The sequence below is a fragment of the Eumetopias jubatus genome, unplaced genomic scaffold (genome assembly GCF_037043125.1).
Source record: "Eumetopias jubatus isolate StellerSeaLion01/CBP00866 unplaced genomic scaffold, mEumJub1_p1.0 scaffold_1, whole genome shotgun sequence".
NCBI classification, from domain to species: Eukaryota; Metazoa; Chordata; class Mammalia; order Carnivora; family Otariidae; genus Eumetopias; species Eumetopias jubatus.
This window is the reverse complement of record NW_028274807.1, coordinates 154,154,760-154,172,511: the sequence shown is the minus strand read 5'-3', so window position 1 is coordinate 154,172,511 and position 17,752 is coordinate 154,154,760.

Sequence of the window (17,752 nt, the reverse complement as noted above, 5' to 3'; positions counted from 1 at the left end):
GACAATGAAAAGATAAAGATAAGTCACACATTAGGAGAATATACTGGAAAACACGTATCTGATAGAGAACTTGTATCCAAAATATATAAAGAACTTTTAAAATTCAACAATAAGAAAACAGCCTAATTAAAAAATGTGCAAAAGATCTGAACAGACACTTCACCAAAGAAGATATACAGATGGAAAATAAGCATATGAAAAGATGCCGACCATCATATGTCATACAGGAATTGCAAATTAACAATGAAATACCACTATATACCTATTAGAATGGCTAAATGCAAATAAAGCTGTAGAGCAACAGGAACGATTGGGAATGTAAAGTAATAAAGCCACTTTGAAGACAGGTTAGCAGTTTCTTATAAAACTAAGCATACTCTTACCATATGACCCAGCAATTCTACTCTTTGGTATTTACTAAAATGAGTCAAAAATTTATGTCTACACAAAAAGCTGCATATGAAGCTTATAGCACTTTTATCCATAATTGTCCAAACTTAGAAGCAACCAAGATACACTTCAGTAGGTGTATGGATAAACTGTGCTACATCATTCAATGGAATATTATTAGCATAAAAAGAAATGAACTATCACCACCATGAAGAGACATGGAAGAATCTTTAATGTATATTGGTAAGTGAAAGAAACTAATCAGAATAGCTTACACACTGTAGGACTCCCAAGTATATGACATTCTGGAAAAGGCAAAAGTATAAAGACAGTTAAAAGATCAGGGGTGCCTGGGTAGCTCAGTTAGTTAAGTGTCTGCTTTTGGCTCAGGGCATGATCCTGGGGTCCTGGGATCGAGCCCCACATTGGGCTCCCTGCTCAGCAAGGAGCCTGCTTCTCCCTCTCTGGCTCTCCCTGCCTGTGCACTCTCTCTCTCTCTCTCTGCCAAATAAATAAATAAAATCTTTAAAAAAAAAAGACAGTTAAAAGATCAGTGATTGCCAGGAGTCTGGGGGAGCAGAGGGGATTTTTAGTGCAGTGAAACTATTCTGTATGGTACTGTAATGGTGGACACATGAAATACATTTGTCAATCCCTTAGAACTATACAACACAAAAGTGAAGTCTTTATTATGCTAAGTGAAATAAGTCAGACAGAGAAAGACAAATACCATATTATTTCATTTATATGTGGACTCAAAAAAAAAAAAAAACAAGACAAAACCAAACAAGCAAAAAAAGCAGAAACAGACACATAAATAAAGAGAAAAAACAGGTGGTTGCCGTAGGGGTGGGTGGGGGGATGGGCAAAATAAGTGAAAGGGGGTGGGAGGTACAGGCTTCCAATTATAGAATGAGTAAGTCATGGTGATGACTGGATGGAGGTATAGCACAGGGAATATAGTCAATAGTATTATAATAGCACTTTATGGTGAGAGATGGTAGCCACACTTGTGCAAGAATAGCATAAAGTATAGGCTTTTCCAATCACTGTGTTGCACACCTGAAACTAATGTAACATTGTGTGTCAACTATGCTTCCATTAAAAAAAAAAAAGACTGAGGCACCTGGGTGGTTCAATCCATTTAAGCATGGGACTCTTGATCTCAGCTCAGGTCTTGATTTCAGGGTTGTGAGTTCAAGTACTGCATAGGGCTCCATACTGGGCATGGAGCCTACTTAAAAAAAAAAAAAAAGACTGAATCCTGATGTAAACTACAGACTTTAGTTAATAATTTATTGGTTCATCAGGTGTAACAAATGTACCACAGTAACACAGGATATGGGGGAAACTGTGAGGGGATGATGTGGGGTGGGATGGGGGTGGGCAGGAGATAGAAAGTATATGTGAACTCAAAAATTGCTCAATTTTTCTTCTTTCTTTCTTTCCTGTTTTTTGTTTTTTGTTTTTTGTTTTTTGTTTTTAGCGAGGGAGAGGAGTGAGGGGGTAGTGGGAGAGGGAGAGAGGATCCCAAGCAGGCTCCACGCCCAGCACAGAGCCAGACATGGGGCTCAATTCCACAACCCTAAGATCATGACCTGAGCTGAAATCGAGCCAGATGCTGACTGAGCCTCCCAGGAGCCCCTCAATTTTTCTGTAAACCTAAAACAGCTCTAAAAAATAACGTCAATTAATTTTTTTAAAAACTATAAAGGCAGAAATTCATCACAGGGAAATAATTAGAGTTGAATAGAACCAGAATGTGGTTTTTTGAGAAGATTAGCAAAATAGATAACTACTGATAATATTGATCAAGTCAAAAAGAGAGAAGGTACATATAAAAACATTAAGGACATTGTATGAGAACAATACATAATACTAGGAATAGTTTTGCACTAATAAATTTGAAACCTCAATGAAAATAGTCATTTTTCTATAAAGTTGTAAATTTCAAAAGTAAATTGTATATTTAAAAAAAAAGGAAAGGAAGTGTAAAAAACATAAAAAGACAACTAGTCACATGAGAAATGGAAAGATCTGGGAAACTTCCCAAATGTATCAAATGATGTTACAAACAAGTTTTGCAAAAGCTTTAGGGAACAGAAAAATCCTCTTACATAAAATATTCCGGAGTACAGGAAAAATGGAAAACTAATTTTGTGAGTTTGGAATAACCTTGTCACAAAAATTAGACATATATAGGCAGCAAAACAATAACAACTAAACAGAAGGCAATCTCACTTATACACATAGATGTGAAAATCCTCCATATTAACATGAGTACATCAATTCCAGCAAAGTAATAAATCACTAATGATAATCAAGCTTTCATCACAGAATGCAAAAATGATTTGGCTGGCTTTCTGCATGTGCTCACTAGCCATTTGCAAAGGCTCACACTCACTGCCCTTGGGGGTGCACACAGGGAGGTAGCCATGGGGTGGTGGTGTGGAGTGGGAAGGTGTGTGAAGCTGGGGGGTAGGGGATAGGGAGGATACCCGTAGGCCAGTTGAGGGGGGATCCATAAACGAATCATCCCCAGCAGTTTGTGGAGAGGCTTCCCAGTGGAGTCCACAAAGCTTTGATGCTGTGGAGTGCCCTAGCTGCTGTTCTTGCCAGCCCCACTTTGTCCCCCCACCCAAGTTGTGGCACATACCTCCATATTCTGGATGGAACAAGAAAGGAATGGGTCTCTTTGGCAGCTTCCCATACAGCTGGGAAAGCCAGATGCTCACTCACATGGTCTCACTCTCTCCAGTGGGAGAAATCACCGGCTGAGTAGGTTTCTTTAGGCACCCAGCCATGCAGCCTTGGGGGAGGTGTGGGTGACACAGGTAAAGTGAAGCTGTTCCTCTCACCCTCTTCAATGCATCTTATCTTGGATATTTTTTTTTTCTCCAGCAGGGCTGGACTCCTGGACGTCCACAAAGCCACTCTCATCTATGGCTGATTGTCAAAGTTAACTGTCCATTGTCTTTTTCTGAGATTCCTATTAGACACATAGTGGGACTTCTCCATAGAAGGCTATAAAAGATTTGTCTTTCTCCCCCTATATTTTCCACCTTGTATCCCACTGTGCTGTGTGCCAAGAGATATTCTCAGCTTGATGTTTAGTTCTCTAATTCCTCTTTGGCCATGTTCAATCCGTTATTCAACCCATCTATTTGGGCTTTTACAAATTCCAACAACTAAGTGTGTATTTTCAAAATCTTTTTTAGTTTTTCCCTCTCACAGCTGACTATATTGCATAATGATTTAAACATTTTTTATTTTGAAATGATTTTTAGACTTGTTGAAGGGTTGCAAAGATAGGACAGAGCTGTTATCGTTCCCTTTAATGCTGACATCTTATATAATCATGGTGCAATTATCAAAACTCAGAAATTACCACTGCTACCATACTATTAACTGAACTGCAACTTTATTCAGATTTCACCAGTTTCCCACTGATGTCCTTTTTCTGTTCCAGCATCAAATCCAAGATCTCACATTGCATTTAGTTGTCCTGTCTTGTCAGTGTCAATTCCTCAGTTCTCTACAGTTTTTCATGACCTTAATACTTTTTTTAAAGATTTATTTATTTCAGAGAGAGAGCATGTGAGTGTGAGCACATGTGGGCGGGGGGGGCGGGCAGAGGGAGAGGGGAAGCAGACTTCTCCCTGAGCGTGGAGCCTTAGGTAGGGCTTGATCTCCCAACCTGGAGATCACGACCTGAGCCGAAACCAAGAGTCAGTCACCCAACTGACTGAGCCACCCAGGGGCCCCTTATGACCTTAATACTTTTTGAAGAGTATTGATCAGGTGTCTTTTAGAACACTCTTCAATTTGTGTTAGTCTGATACTTTCTCATGATTAGATTGAGGCCATAGATTTGGGGGAAGAATACAACAGAGGCTGTTTCCTCCTCAGTGCATGGCACAAGAGAGTCCATGATGTCAGTAAGTCTTATTTGGGGTGACGTTAATGCTGATCATTTGGTTAAGGTGGTGTCGGTAAGAAAGAGTTGCCCCTTCTCAGTTTACTTCTTCAATCCAATTATTCACTATGTTATTAGCTGTTTGATGCATTTAAGTAGACATTACCCAATTTTATGCAAGTTTTTAAATTGTCCTCATTTTCAGAGACTTATCTAATTTATTTCACCATTAACCAGAAGTGAAAATTCCCTTAAAGTTTTCCTGTTTATGTCCCAGAGACAGAGACAGAAATAGATATCATAGGCATAAATATAGATAGGTAGATATGTTATAGATAAATAACTTCTGGTATCAGAAGGCATCAAACAGCTAATAACATAGTGAATAATTGAATTGAATAAGTAAACTGAGGAGAAGGGGCAACGCTTTCTTACCGACACCACCTTAACCAAATGATCAGCGTTAACGTCACTCCAAATAAGTGGGCATAGGTACTATGATGATCAGCGTTAAAAACAAACAAACAAACAAACAAACAAAAACACCTCTTAACTTCAGCTTCCAGGTGCCACAAAAATGCACAATGTGTGCCTACAGAAGCCAAAGGGAAAAATGGATGGAAAGAATGACTCAGTATTCAGAGGAAGATTCTGTTATCAGTGAACAGATTATATGGATTGACTAGCTGGTAATATTGACCAAATTACTGAGAAAAAATGAAGAAGTAGGATCTTTTGAAATGCTACAGAGTAAAAGTTACTATAAACACAGTCATGTTAGGGGTGCCTGGCTGGCTCAATCAGTGGAGCATGCAACAACTCTTGGTCTCAGGATTATAAATTCAAGCTCCACATTGGGTGTAGAGATTACTTAAAAAAATCAATCTTTTAAAAAATAAACACAGTATATTAAAAATAATCCCCAAATGCCAAAGAAGTTGTCTGGCAAAGTGACACTCTCTTACCCGAAGGTCTTCTGTTCTTACTCCAAAATGCTCTTTTCACCAGTATAACTACTCATGTTTCAAATGCTTAATTATATAACTAAAAAAAAAATTTCATTCACCTTATAAAATAATCAAAATGTTATAAAAAATCCAAAGTACCCTTTGACTACTAACCATATAAAAAAGCAAACCCTTACCCTACCTACCTATCCATCATTCTGAGTTTGGTGGTATTGTTCAAAAAAGAATGAGGAAGGGGCGCCTGGGTGGCTCAGTTGGTTAACATTTACTTCAAGAAATTGTGTTGCTAGAAGGGCCCAAGATGCCTGGCCATTAGACCTGCCTTTGGCTCAGGTCATGATCCCAGGGTCCTGGGACCAAGCCCTGCATCAGGCTCCCTGCTTAGCAGGAGCCTGCTTCTCTATCTCCCTCTGCTGCTCCCCCTGCTTATGTGTTCTTTCTCTCTCTCTCTCTCTCTCTCAAATGAAATGAACAAAATCTTAAAAAAAAGAAAAAAGAATGAGGAAAATCTGTATGTTCTAATATAGAAGCCCAAGACCTAATTGTTGAGAAAATAAAGAAATTTGCTGATTACACATTATACCATTCATGTAAAAAATTAAAATACAGGGGCGCCTGGGTGGCTCAGATGGTTAAGCATCTGCCTTCGGCTCAGGTCATGATCCCAGGGTCCTGCTCAGCGGGGAGCCTGCTTCTCCCTCTCCCTCTGCCTGCCACTCCCCCTGCTGTGCTGTCTCTCTCTGTGTCAAATAAATAAACAAAATGTTTAAAAAAAAATTAAAATACTTTCTAGGGCGCCTGGGTGGCTCAGTTGGTTAAGCGACTGCCTTTGGCTCAGGTCATGATCCAGAGTCCTGGGATCGAGTCCCACATCGGGCTCCCCCTTCTCTGTGGGGAGCCTGCCACTCCCCCTGCTTGTGCTCACTCTGTCTCTCTCTCTCTCTATGTCAAATAAATAAATAAAATCTTTAAAAAAATTAAAATACATTCTAGACAATATTATTATTTTTTATATGAATGAAGATGAATTTCCTTAAAAACCAAGTCCAAATAGCAACAGAACAATCCTTTTATTTGCTCATTTATTCATACACAGACTATCTGGCAGGCCCCTCTTAAAAGTCAGTAGATAAGAAAATATGCTGTCTTAAAATATAATATAATGAAAAACAGTGGGCTTTTAATTATTCTGCTTAGCAGTCATCTCTCCATTGCTGGGGTTTACTGAACAACAAATGGAGGGCAACAGAATAATTAACCTAATAGGTTTGATGACAGTCTGAGAGGGGGAATTTAGTTTTCTTTTTTTTTTTTAAGATTTTATTTATTAGAGAGAGAGAGAGTGATCGAGAGAGAAAGAGCATGAGCAGAGTGCAGAGGCACGGAGGGAGAGGGAGAAGCAGACTCCCCTATGAGCAGAGAGCCTGATGCGGGGCTCAATCCCAGGACCCTGGGATCACAACCTGAGCCGAAGGCAGATGCTTAACCAACTGAGCCACCCAGGGGCCCTCTGAATCTACTTTTCTAATGGCCAGGCATCTTGGGCCCTTCTATCAACACAATTTCCTCAAGTAAATGTTAAAATCTCTATGCCTTTGTTATACTTCAGTAAAAAGCAAAATCAACATATGGGCGAAGATGAGAGATATTTAACATGTCACATCATTAGGCTGGGTTTTTCCTGTTTTGTCACCATGTTTAATGTATATGATGACCATTCTTCTGGAAATAAAGATTTGGGTGCATAGTCTGACAAGTACATTTATACCAACAGGTACAATAGGACTCTCTATTAACAATGCATGGACTATCTGAAGGAGATCTAGGATGAATGGTCCCCAGAATAGCAGTCATCTTGTTTAATGGCTGAGGGTTCCACTGGAAATTGAGCAGGAGCTGTCCCTCTTTCCCAGAGCAAAAAATGTAGTTCAGCAGTTCCTCTGTGATCTTTAAGGAAGTGAGGATCTTGACATCAGACATGATAGAAGATTGGAGTGTACTTATCCTTCTTGCTGCCACAAGTTGTCCTTGCTCAATTCGCCTACCCTTTATTGGGCACCTACTCTGTGCTATATACTGAGCTAGAAGCTGTAGATGTAAAGGAAGACACAGCCTCTGCCCTCACGTGGTTTACAGAGCAAGACAATGTGCTAAGATACCATGCACATAGAAATTATTAGGGATAATCATTTTATATGTAGGAAGTTTTTTGATTTACCAAGTAATTTCAATCTCAAAAACCCTGAATGTTAGGTAGCATTATCATCTTTATTTTATAGGTAAAGAAACTAAGACCAGAGATATAAAGTGATGTCTTCATGATGGATATTAAGTTCCAAAAGTCAAACTTAAACTCAGTTCTGCTGACTCCTTTCCAGCGTCATCCCTCTCAGTGGCATCTGCATCTCAACAAGGATAAAAATCTTCCATGAAAGCTGTAGGATTCAAACCAGGGACTTCTGGAGCTATTTGGGAGATTGGAGCATGGGGGTCCTCCCTGGGTCCCTGAAAAGCCTGCATGGCAGTAACCTGTGATAACACACCCCTGGAAAGAAGGGTAGCACTGCAGCCCCACTCCTTGGCTGCCGGAATGGCCTTCCTGTCAAGTCCAAAGTCTGTCTTCCTCTGGGGCCAGGGCTTCTGAATTGCTTTCTGTGGGCTCATTCCTAATTTTCATTAGATTAGGTGCAAACACTCTGAGTAAACAAAATAAAAATTCCCTAGCATTGGCAGCCCACTGCTAACAGCTACACCCTGGATAGTTTTCTTTTAGTTAATAATTCAACTGTTTAAAAAAAGGGGGGGGGTTGGCAGGGACTTGGCTCCAGCTGCAAATCAACTTCAGACCCCAGAGGAACTTGAAAGAACTACCAGTGCCCACAATGGCTCTTCAGTGCAGCCTGTGTTTATTCAGGACCAGCCCACAACCTCCATGGCCCCAAAGGCAGCCTACATGTAAATGCTACATTGTGCAGTGATTTTTTGGTTATGTGGTTTCAGGCTTGTGGCAGATGATTTGTGAGACTGCTTCAGATCCATCACATTTGAAATTCTACATTAGCGGGTATGTATTGCTTGGAAGGCTCATTCATTCATCCTTCTATTCATCAAAGCTTAATTAAATGCCTACTATGTGCTAGGTACTATATTAGCTATTAGAGATAAGGAGACATGAAAGGACATAGTCATTGCCCTAAAAAGAAGATGCTAAGAAGATACCGGTGCAATCCCCTGACAAGTTCCTTATTATACTGAGAGCATTACTATGACCCTTAACATGCTCTCTTCTTGGGATCCTTTGATGAGTTAACAGCAGATTGAGGTATATGATTAACTCATCAAACATAGGTTGAGAACATACAATGAACCAGGTACTTCTCAAGGCAGCAGAGATAACAACACAGAAAAGATATGGACTCTGTCCTCAAGGATATTCTGACTAGTGGGAGCGACAGATCTGCAGAACAACAGTTGCATTAAAGAGCCATAATGACTAAGAGACAACTGTTCAGGCTCCAGTGGAAGCACAAAGGAGTCATCAGTGGAGAGACTGGACTAAGTTACAAAGAGGACTTCACAGAGGAGATGATGCTGGTATTGATTCAAGAAAGATGAGCAGGTGTTCATCCAGGTGGACTGTGGGAAATGGAGTGTCCCCAATACCATGGAAAGTACCTCACTCATTCTTTCACCAGACATTTATTCAGTACCTGTTATGTGCCAGGCATGAAATAAGGGCTGTAGTAGGGACTGGTGATACAGAGGATGGAAAGACCCCTGGAAACATCTCCAGAAAAAGGGACAGACCCATAAATACATAGTCACAACACATGACCTAAGCTGTACAGTCACAAGGTGCTCAAGAGGTTACTTATGATTTCTTTCTCACTTCTGGACATAGACTATCAACATTAGAGTCTGCCTTTCTAGAATTTAACCCTAATTTAATAGAAAGAAATGCTTACAGGGTGTATAAGAGGTAAGGGTGGAGATTTTGGCTTCATATACAATTGTGTTCAAATCCCACTTTTGCCAAGCTAGCTGTGTGACCTGGGGCAATTTGCATAACCTATATAGAAAAAAGTTCCATTTTCTCATCTGCAACCTGACTATGGAGTTGTTGCAAGGATTAGAGGTAACACATGTATTAAAATGCCTGGTTATCATAGATGATCAATAAAAGGCAATTACTTCTTAGTGCACATTTAACATAGAGAATGGAATCTCCAGTACCAAAGTGATACGTTAAGTTTATTTAGGACAATCATTATTCATTACTTCACTGTTAAGAAAACTACAATCAGGGGCACCTGGGTGGCTCAGTCATTAAGCGTCTGCCTTCAGCTCAGGTCATGATCCCATCGTCCTTGGATCGAGTCCGGCATCGGGCTCCCTGCTTGGCGGGAAGCCTGCTTCTCCCTCTCCCACTCCCCCTGCTTGTGTTCCCTCTCTCGCTGTGTCTCTCTCTGTCAAATAAATAAATAAAACCTTAAAAAAAAATAAAACTACGATCAATATTTGGCCTTCTGACTCTATGCACCCAGGAGAAATCTGGACATAACAAGATAAATAAGGCCAGGTAAGCTAATTAAATTTTAAAATCTTTAGTGGTTATTCCAAGAGATCCTACTTAATGATCCAGGCCATTAGAGTCCTGGGTCAGATTTTTAGACAGAAAAACAACTTGCCCTACAACCAAGATAACAAGTTAGACAGTATAGACTAGTATATGGATTATCTAGGGCTTTGAGCATAGGCAGACATCTTTTTGAATGCATGAGCTCTGAAATATCATAACCGAAGCAAAATATTTTGAATATAAACAATGGGACTCTCGGGGGGGTTCTAAGCTCACTCCATTTCTCATATACAAATTTAATTACCACGGAATGTTTATGAGTGGTGTGTTTATATGTGATGATGGGAAACTAGGGGAGGCAGGGGATCTGAAAAGGGTATGGATTTGGGGGTAGAAGAGAGAGGAGGAGATGAGGGGTCGGGGAGACAACAAAAGAAGGTGGCCACAGAAAATGGCAGAGTGACCAATAGGACTGTTAAGAATAGGGAAGTCTAATACTCTGTTTTATGTTGTTTGCATTTATGCAAAAATATCCTTTCACTTTTCTAAATCCTTTAATAAAAGACTATTTCATAGGTAAAGCCTTAAGTAAATAGTTTTGGTAAAAATAAAGAAAAAGGTACTCCAACATGAATTCCACATTTGAATGGACACAAGGGTGAAAATCAAGGTGCAGCCACTTTCTATAGAACCAGAAGTGGGGGCAGGAATTCAAAACCCATGTCTCAGAAATTTTCAGAAACCTTTGGGTGGACTTTGGACTTTTCACAGAAACTTGTGACTTTGTTAAATTAACATGTGTTAAGTAAAGCCATAAAGAAGTTTATTACTTACAGTTCCTGGAATAGGTACTTGGCATGCCTCAAGGGACCATGTGGAAAGATCACAGCAGTGCAGGCGAAGGGAATTCTGGGTGTTACTTTTTCTTCCATATTTGCTATCTCTATCTTTCCGCTATACTTAACTGGAAGATTTCTCAACTTTATCTTCAAACCCATCTATGGAGTTTTCCATACTTTTTCCTAAGAAATCTTTTTTTTTCTCTAAATATTCCTTTTGTTGGGGGTGGAAGGGGTTGTTAAAAAGAAAATCTAGCTGAGTAAATGCATAAAGATCTAATTGGCTTTATTAAATGATTCATGAATGATTCATGAACTAGATGGGTAGCATCCCATCTAGTTGAGGAACTCTCAGGAGTTGTACAAAATGGAAGGTTTTTATAGGAAGGAGGGTGGAGCAAGAAGTTATTAGCAAAAGAAGAGAAAGGATTGTTTCAGGCAAGGTCACCTTTCCTTAGGGGAAAGGACAGCAGGTCTTATTAGGTGGATTACCTCATCTTCTTTTGGGGGGATGGAGAGAGTGCCTGTGATAGATTCCTCATAGATCCTGATCAGAAAATTCCTGACTGACGAATTAAGACTACATTTTGGGGGAGGTTAAAACTGCAATTAGGTATTAAGTGCAGATTGGGTGACTTGACTTAAGTGACACCATTTTGGGCCTGTGATTTTCTTTTTAACAGAGTACAACACTCTGTTCTACATTTTTGAATGCAGCATCTTATCTCTATGAGAGCACTAAGGTTATTGTGTTGAAGATTTCTTTTCCCTGCATTGTCTCTCTCTTTTTTTTTTCCACTACTCATTTTTTTAGTTAGGTCTCTATCTATCATCTTACAGGTTTTCCTCAGATACCTAGTGACCCTGCATTGTCCACCTTTCAGCAGATGAGGTCATCAAGGGATGTGTGCTGTAACAACACCTACATATAAGGAGCCATCTAAGTCACAATACAACTCCACTTTCTATGTAGATGGTTACATAACATACATGATATCTCCAGGCACCCAGGCCCCAGGAATCCATACATTACAGGTTTGTTTACCATAAGCAATCCTAGAAAACCAGGTACATCCTTCTAAAAGCATTCCAAGGATAAGACTCTCCCACTAGCAATACCATTAGTTTGTTTGCTAGGAGGTCTGCATTAAATGTTTATAAAAATATTTGACTGGCTTGCCCTTTTTCTTTCCTGGTGTGTCTCCCAAGTAATGAAGAGAATGAATTACAGACCTATTGCTTAGCCAATTACTTTGCTGCATTTACAGTGTGCTGGGATATCTTATTTAATCACAGCAAAAACTATAAGGCGTTGGTATTACTATCCCCATTTAACAAATAAGGATGTGATACCCAGCACCTAAATTGTTTCCCCAAGGTCATGATATCTGGTAAAATCAGGAGGCCCTCACAGGGCTAACCTCAAGTTCTTCTCCCCATTGTGATCCCAAGGATAAAGTCCCCTAGCCAAACAATCCTCCTTATCATGGGGACCAGGCATAGTTTCTGCTTTTCTCTGAGTAGCAGGTTCCAGTTTTTCACCAGCCTGAGGAAATTATTCAAAAGGACAGTCACAGCCTCCTAGAGGAACCAGAGGTCACCTGACCTTCTTGTTACTTCAAAGCCTATATCCCTTAGTCCCTCCTTGTTCACTCTGTTCCCAAGTGCCAACCCCTACGTGGCCCTGCATGGCATGCAGTGTCCTCTTCTCCTATGCTATAACTATTAAACTGTTGTCAATCTCATAAATAACTAAAGAGTTGTAGATTTACACCATACGATAAATGATCATTCTAAGTAGTAAGAGCATTCAAACTACACACTAAGTGCTCCAGGTCCAAATTCCTTAGTCCCTATTTGCTGCACATATTTCACATAAACCTAACCTATAATATCCCACTTTTCCTACTGACCTGCTGACTGGTGGCCTCATACATCTTTCAGGCCACTGCAAACTGCCTAATAAACTAAGTGGCTGGCAGGAGCTTTGAATACTTTTCCCACGATGACCATAGACTGTAAGGAGTGAGCTGTCCCTAGTTACTTGGGACTGAGCACACTTGATTATATAATTGATTAGTCTGCATACTGTCCTTGAAAGGGAGAAGTTGGTTACATGGCATCAGAAAAAGAACAGGGAAAATGAGATGGGTCACTGGTTAGCTTCCATGTTTAATCATGTTTCAAGTGAGAACTACACATGCATCTCACACACTATTAGATGAGAACATTCACAAACTAGAAATACAAGATGGAGGATTCCATTCTGGCTTATGTTAATCCTCCTAGTAATATTTCTTCAGAAAATGAAAAATCTGGGTCAAATATGAAATCAGATGGGATACTGGGACAATAGGTGTAAACAGGAGGTATGAACCAGGATGTTTGGTCATTCAGATTCCTGTTTGCCAGAGCAAAAAACAGAAGAGTCTGGAAAATATTAGTGGCTTATCTTCAAATATCAGGTGTTGATACCTGTTCTTCCCAGAATATCGTCATTACTAGAATAAATCAATATGGGCTTTGGTGCCTGTAGATAGTTATTAACCGAGCAAATGGTTTATTTTTAATTCCATCAGCAAATATAATCATGGGTGGAAACCCGTAAGGCTTACAATGTTGAAAGCAGTTCATAGCAATAGGGAACTCTGTAGCAACCAGGCTTCAGTACAAACTGCCTTGCCACTTTGGCCTCATGTCACAAAAGACACAATACTTGAAGTGTGTGTGGCAGATAGAGATGCCTTATGAAGCTTGGGCAGACCAGACAATAGAATAGCAATGCAAACCCCTAGAGTTTAAAAGTTGAATCCATTTGATAAGCAGTTTATGCCTTGGTGGAGATTGGCTGCTTGACCACGGATACCATGAAAGTATGAGACCTTAGCTGATCTTATAAAGGGGCTATTTTGAATTGTATAGCAGAATTCCACTCTTAAACGGAAATGGTTATATACATCAATATGTCTGGAAGGAACAAATTGATGAGCAGGTGGCTGTTTCCCATGGCACTTGGTTCTATTGCTTTGCTGCCTCTTCCTCAACCCACACCTAAGGACCATTGAGGAGTTCCACTTAACAGAAGAGGAAAAACCTTGGGCCTTCCCTGCATTTGAGTGTCCACAACATGGCATTAGCCATCTCCACTGTGGTACAGCACTGAAAAAACAGTGGGTACCTGGATGGCTCAGTGGTTAAGCGTCTGACTTCAGCTTAGGTCATGATCTCAGGGTCCTGGGATCGAGCCCTGCAACAGCTCCCCACTCAATAGGGAGTCTATTTGTCCCTCTGTGCTCCCCGACCCCACTTGTGTGAGCTCTTGCTCTCTCTTTAATAAATAAATAAAATATTTAAAAAATAGTAGCGACTCAAAAGGACAAACATTATACGATTCCATTCACGTGAGGTACCTAGAACAGTCAAATTTGGAGAGACTGAAAGTAGAACAGTGGTTACCAGGGCCTGGGAGGCTGAGGAAATGAGATTTATTGTTTAATGGGTACAAAGTTTCAGTTAGGGATGCTGAAAAATTTCTGGAGACAGATGGAGGGTGATGCTTGCACAACAATGTGGATGTACTTAATGTCACAGATTACCCTTAACAATGATTAAAGTGGTAGATTTTGTGTTAACCATATTTTTACCACAATGAAAAAAAAAAACAATAGCAGAAGAAAATTCTCCCAATGGGCAGAACTTTGGTTAATATGACCAATGGCCTTACTCATGAATCTGCACTGATCTATGGATAATGCCTAAAATAGTTGGTCAGAGACCTGAAAAATTTAAGACTAGAAGACTGATAATGAGGCTATCAGTATGGACCTCTTAGGATTAGAAGCCTGTGAATATATGTAGCCTATGCTCCCCAGAGGCATTCAGTGCAGAGGATGCCCTTAATAATCAGGTGGACACCTTGGAGAATTGGACCCATTCTCTAGTCATCAGGTGCCTCTTTCTACAGCCACATCTATGCTTCTATAATGGAACCATATATGTAGAGATGATGGTAGCAGAGATGGAGGCCATGCAGGAGTGGAAGAATACAAACATCTCTTCTCTTCTTAGATTTGATCTGATTACCACCACTGCTGATTGTCCTATGTGCCAAGAGCAGAGGACAGTCCCTAGCTGGTCCCTCCTATTGGCTACGTGGGGAAAAGTTGTTTGTATTGGATCCTTTTTTCCCAGTCACAGTTATTTGTTCTCATTGGAACAGATCCTTATTCTAGATATGATATTGTCTTCCTTGCCTACTTTGCTTCTACTACCATGACTACCATGGACTCCTAGAATGCCTCATCCTTTGCCATAGAATCATGCATTACATTATCTAGAACCAAGAAACTGATTTTGCAGCAAAGGCAGTAGGACAGTGTAGTTGTGCCCATGAGTTTTACTATATGCCTCTTTATCCAGAAGCAGGTGGCTTGATAAAAACGTGAGGTCACTAGCTGGTGACAACACCTTGAGAGGTTAGGGCATTTACCCAGGATACAGATGTGTCTTAAACCATCAGCCAATATATGGTGTCATTTCTCTTATAGACAGAATACACTGTCTAAAAACCAAGGAGTGGAAGTGGGAATGACCTCCTTTCCATTACACATAATAACCCACCTACCAAAGTTCTGCATACCATCCCCTCAACCTTTAGATCGGTGAACTGAGAGGTTTGGGTGGGCAAAGGACATACCTTGTCCAGTAAACACACAGGCATGTGCTAGTAACTTGGAAGAAAAGATTGCTCTCTAACAGACAGAGGAGAAGGTCACTGTACTGGCTGGTGATTGGTCCTGATTACCAAGGGAAAATTGGGTTGCTGCTACATAATAAGGCATGAATGATTATGTCCAGATCCCAGAGAACTCCCATGTCCAATGACAATAGTCAGTGAGAAACCTGGCAAACTAATTAAGATAGATCCTCAGTATGCATGAAAGTTTGGGCCCCTCCCACCAGTTAAAAAAAAAAAAGTCATCCAGGGCAAGATGCTCAGAGAATGGAAGGGGGGAGCACTGCCATGATTATCAAATAAGGCCTCATGACCAGTTATGGAAATGTGTCTCTAGCATCCATATTTTCTAATTACTTACTTCTCCCCTTTTCCTTTTATGTGAAACAGCACGTATGTGAAAATAACCATTGACGGTGGTTAATATTACAGTTTAGCTCCAAATGAGAATACCATTGAATCGACATACAAAAACTGATAGGACTTTGTGTTTCCCCTGTTTTGTTTTGAATTCTCTTCCTCCAAATGAAAGAAAAGAATAGATGGACTGTGTGGTCGTTTTCCACCTGTCTCTCCAGCTCCATTTTCTGCCCTTCTCTGACCAACTCTGTACCATGACAGGATGACCTCTAAGGACTCTGGCACCTGTTCTCCTTTGCCCTGCAGCTATCAAATGGTTCAGCCAATAGGAGGCATAATGAGGAATCTGAAGGGCCAAAGGAGAGATTTTGGGGTATTTCTTCCCCACTCCCTTCCTACCAGATAAGTGGCAGCGATTTTGTTCTTCTATGTATGGATGATGCTCCTTTCAGGCAACCTCTTTCATGGCCATGGCGCTTGCTGAGTTTTGGTAACACCTCAACCTCCACTCCTACCTTCAGTCCTCAGAGTTGTGATGGCTTCCTACTGTTGACAGTCCCAAGACTTCTACCATTTCTTATTGGTTCTCTCAACCCTACCCACATCTCTATACGTGGTCCTTTTATTAAACTTTCTTCAATTAAACCTACTTATTCTTTAGGGCAAATTTTGAAGTATTTGCTATTAAGCAAGAAAATGCACAGATTTTAAGTGTACAGTTTAGTGAGATTTAACAAATGTATACACTCATGTGACCACCATCCTCATCAAGATATAGACCATTCCCATTAGGTCAGAAGTTCCTTTGTGTTCCTGCCCTGTCAAACGCAACCACAGTATTTACTGTCACCACAGATTAGTTTTGCCCCTCTTAAGCTTCATATGAATGGAATCATAAACTCTTTTATGTAAGGCTTCTTTGACTCAGCAACCACATTATTGAGTATATCAGTATTTCATTCTTTTGATTGCTAAATAGCATTCCATTGTGTGACTACGACACAGTTTGTTTTTCTATTCATCTGTTGATGATGTTTGGGTTGCTTCCAACTTTATTGTGACTAAAGCTGCTGTGAAATTTGTGTACAAATCTTTTTGTGGATATAAATTTTATTTCTTTTGGATATACATCTAGAGGTGGAATTCTTTGTCACAGGAGAGCTATATATTTAACTGTATAGGAAAGTGCCAAACAGTTTCTAAATCAGGGGTACCAAAACTTTAGAGCATGCCATCTCCCCAAATTAGGATAGGCCAAGACAGATCTGAAAAAAGACAAATTTTAAAATTTGTCAGGATTAGACAGTAATGGTCAACTGACTATTCTAAACACATTAGTGGCACAGCTCCTGAGGGAGTCTGTCAGTAGCTCCTGCAGGTGCCTCCTGGCCCCTCCCCTCCATTCTCAGCAATAATCAGGCTTTAAAAGGTCCCCTCCAGCTCAGACATGTGAAGTCTCACTCCTTAGGTTACCAGCTAGCTGTTAGAAGAGAAGTAGCTAAGTAAATTGATTTACACTTACATGTGAATGATTGTCAGGCCTTACCGCATATAACGCCCCAGAGCATTTTTATTTTGAAAGCATAGTTTTGTGTTTTTTTTTTAAGGGAGAGGGTGGGGCAGGGGCAGAGAGAGACAGAGAGAGAGAGAGAGAGAGAGTATCTTAAGAAGGCTCCATGCTCAGCACAGAGCCCAAGGCAGGGCTCAATCTCACAACCCTAAGATCATAACCTGAACTGAAATGAGAAGTCTGACACTTAACAGATTGAGTCACCCAGGAGCCCCTAAAAGCAAAGTTTTATTTCACAAAGGAATTAATCACTAATAATAGCTTTGTTGTTGACATTTAGAACGAGAGGAGATATCTTTTCAGTACACTTCAAAAATTATATGAGCTGAAAAATGACACCTGTAGTAAATCAGATGTGGGTTCAAATTCCAGTTTTTACCTTAAAAAAGAAAGTA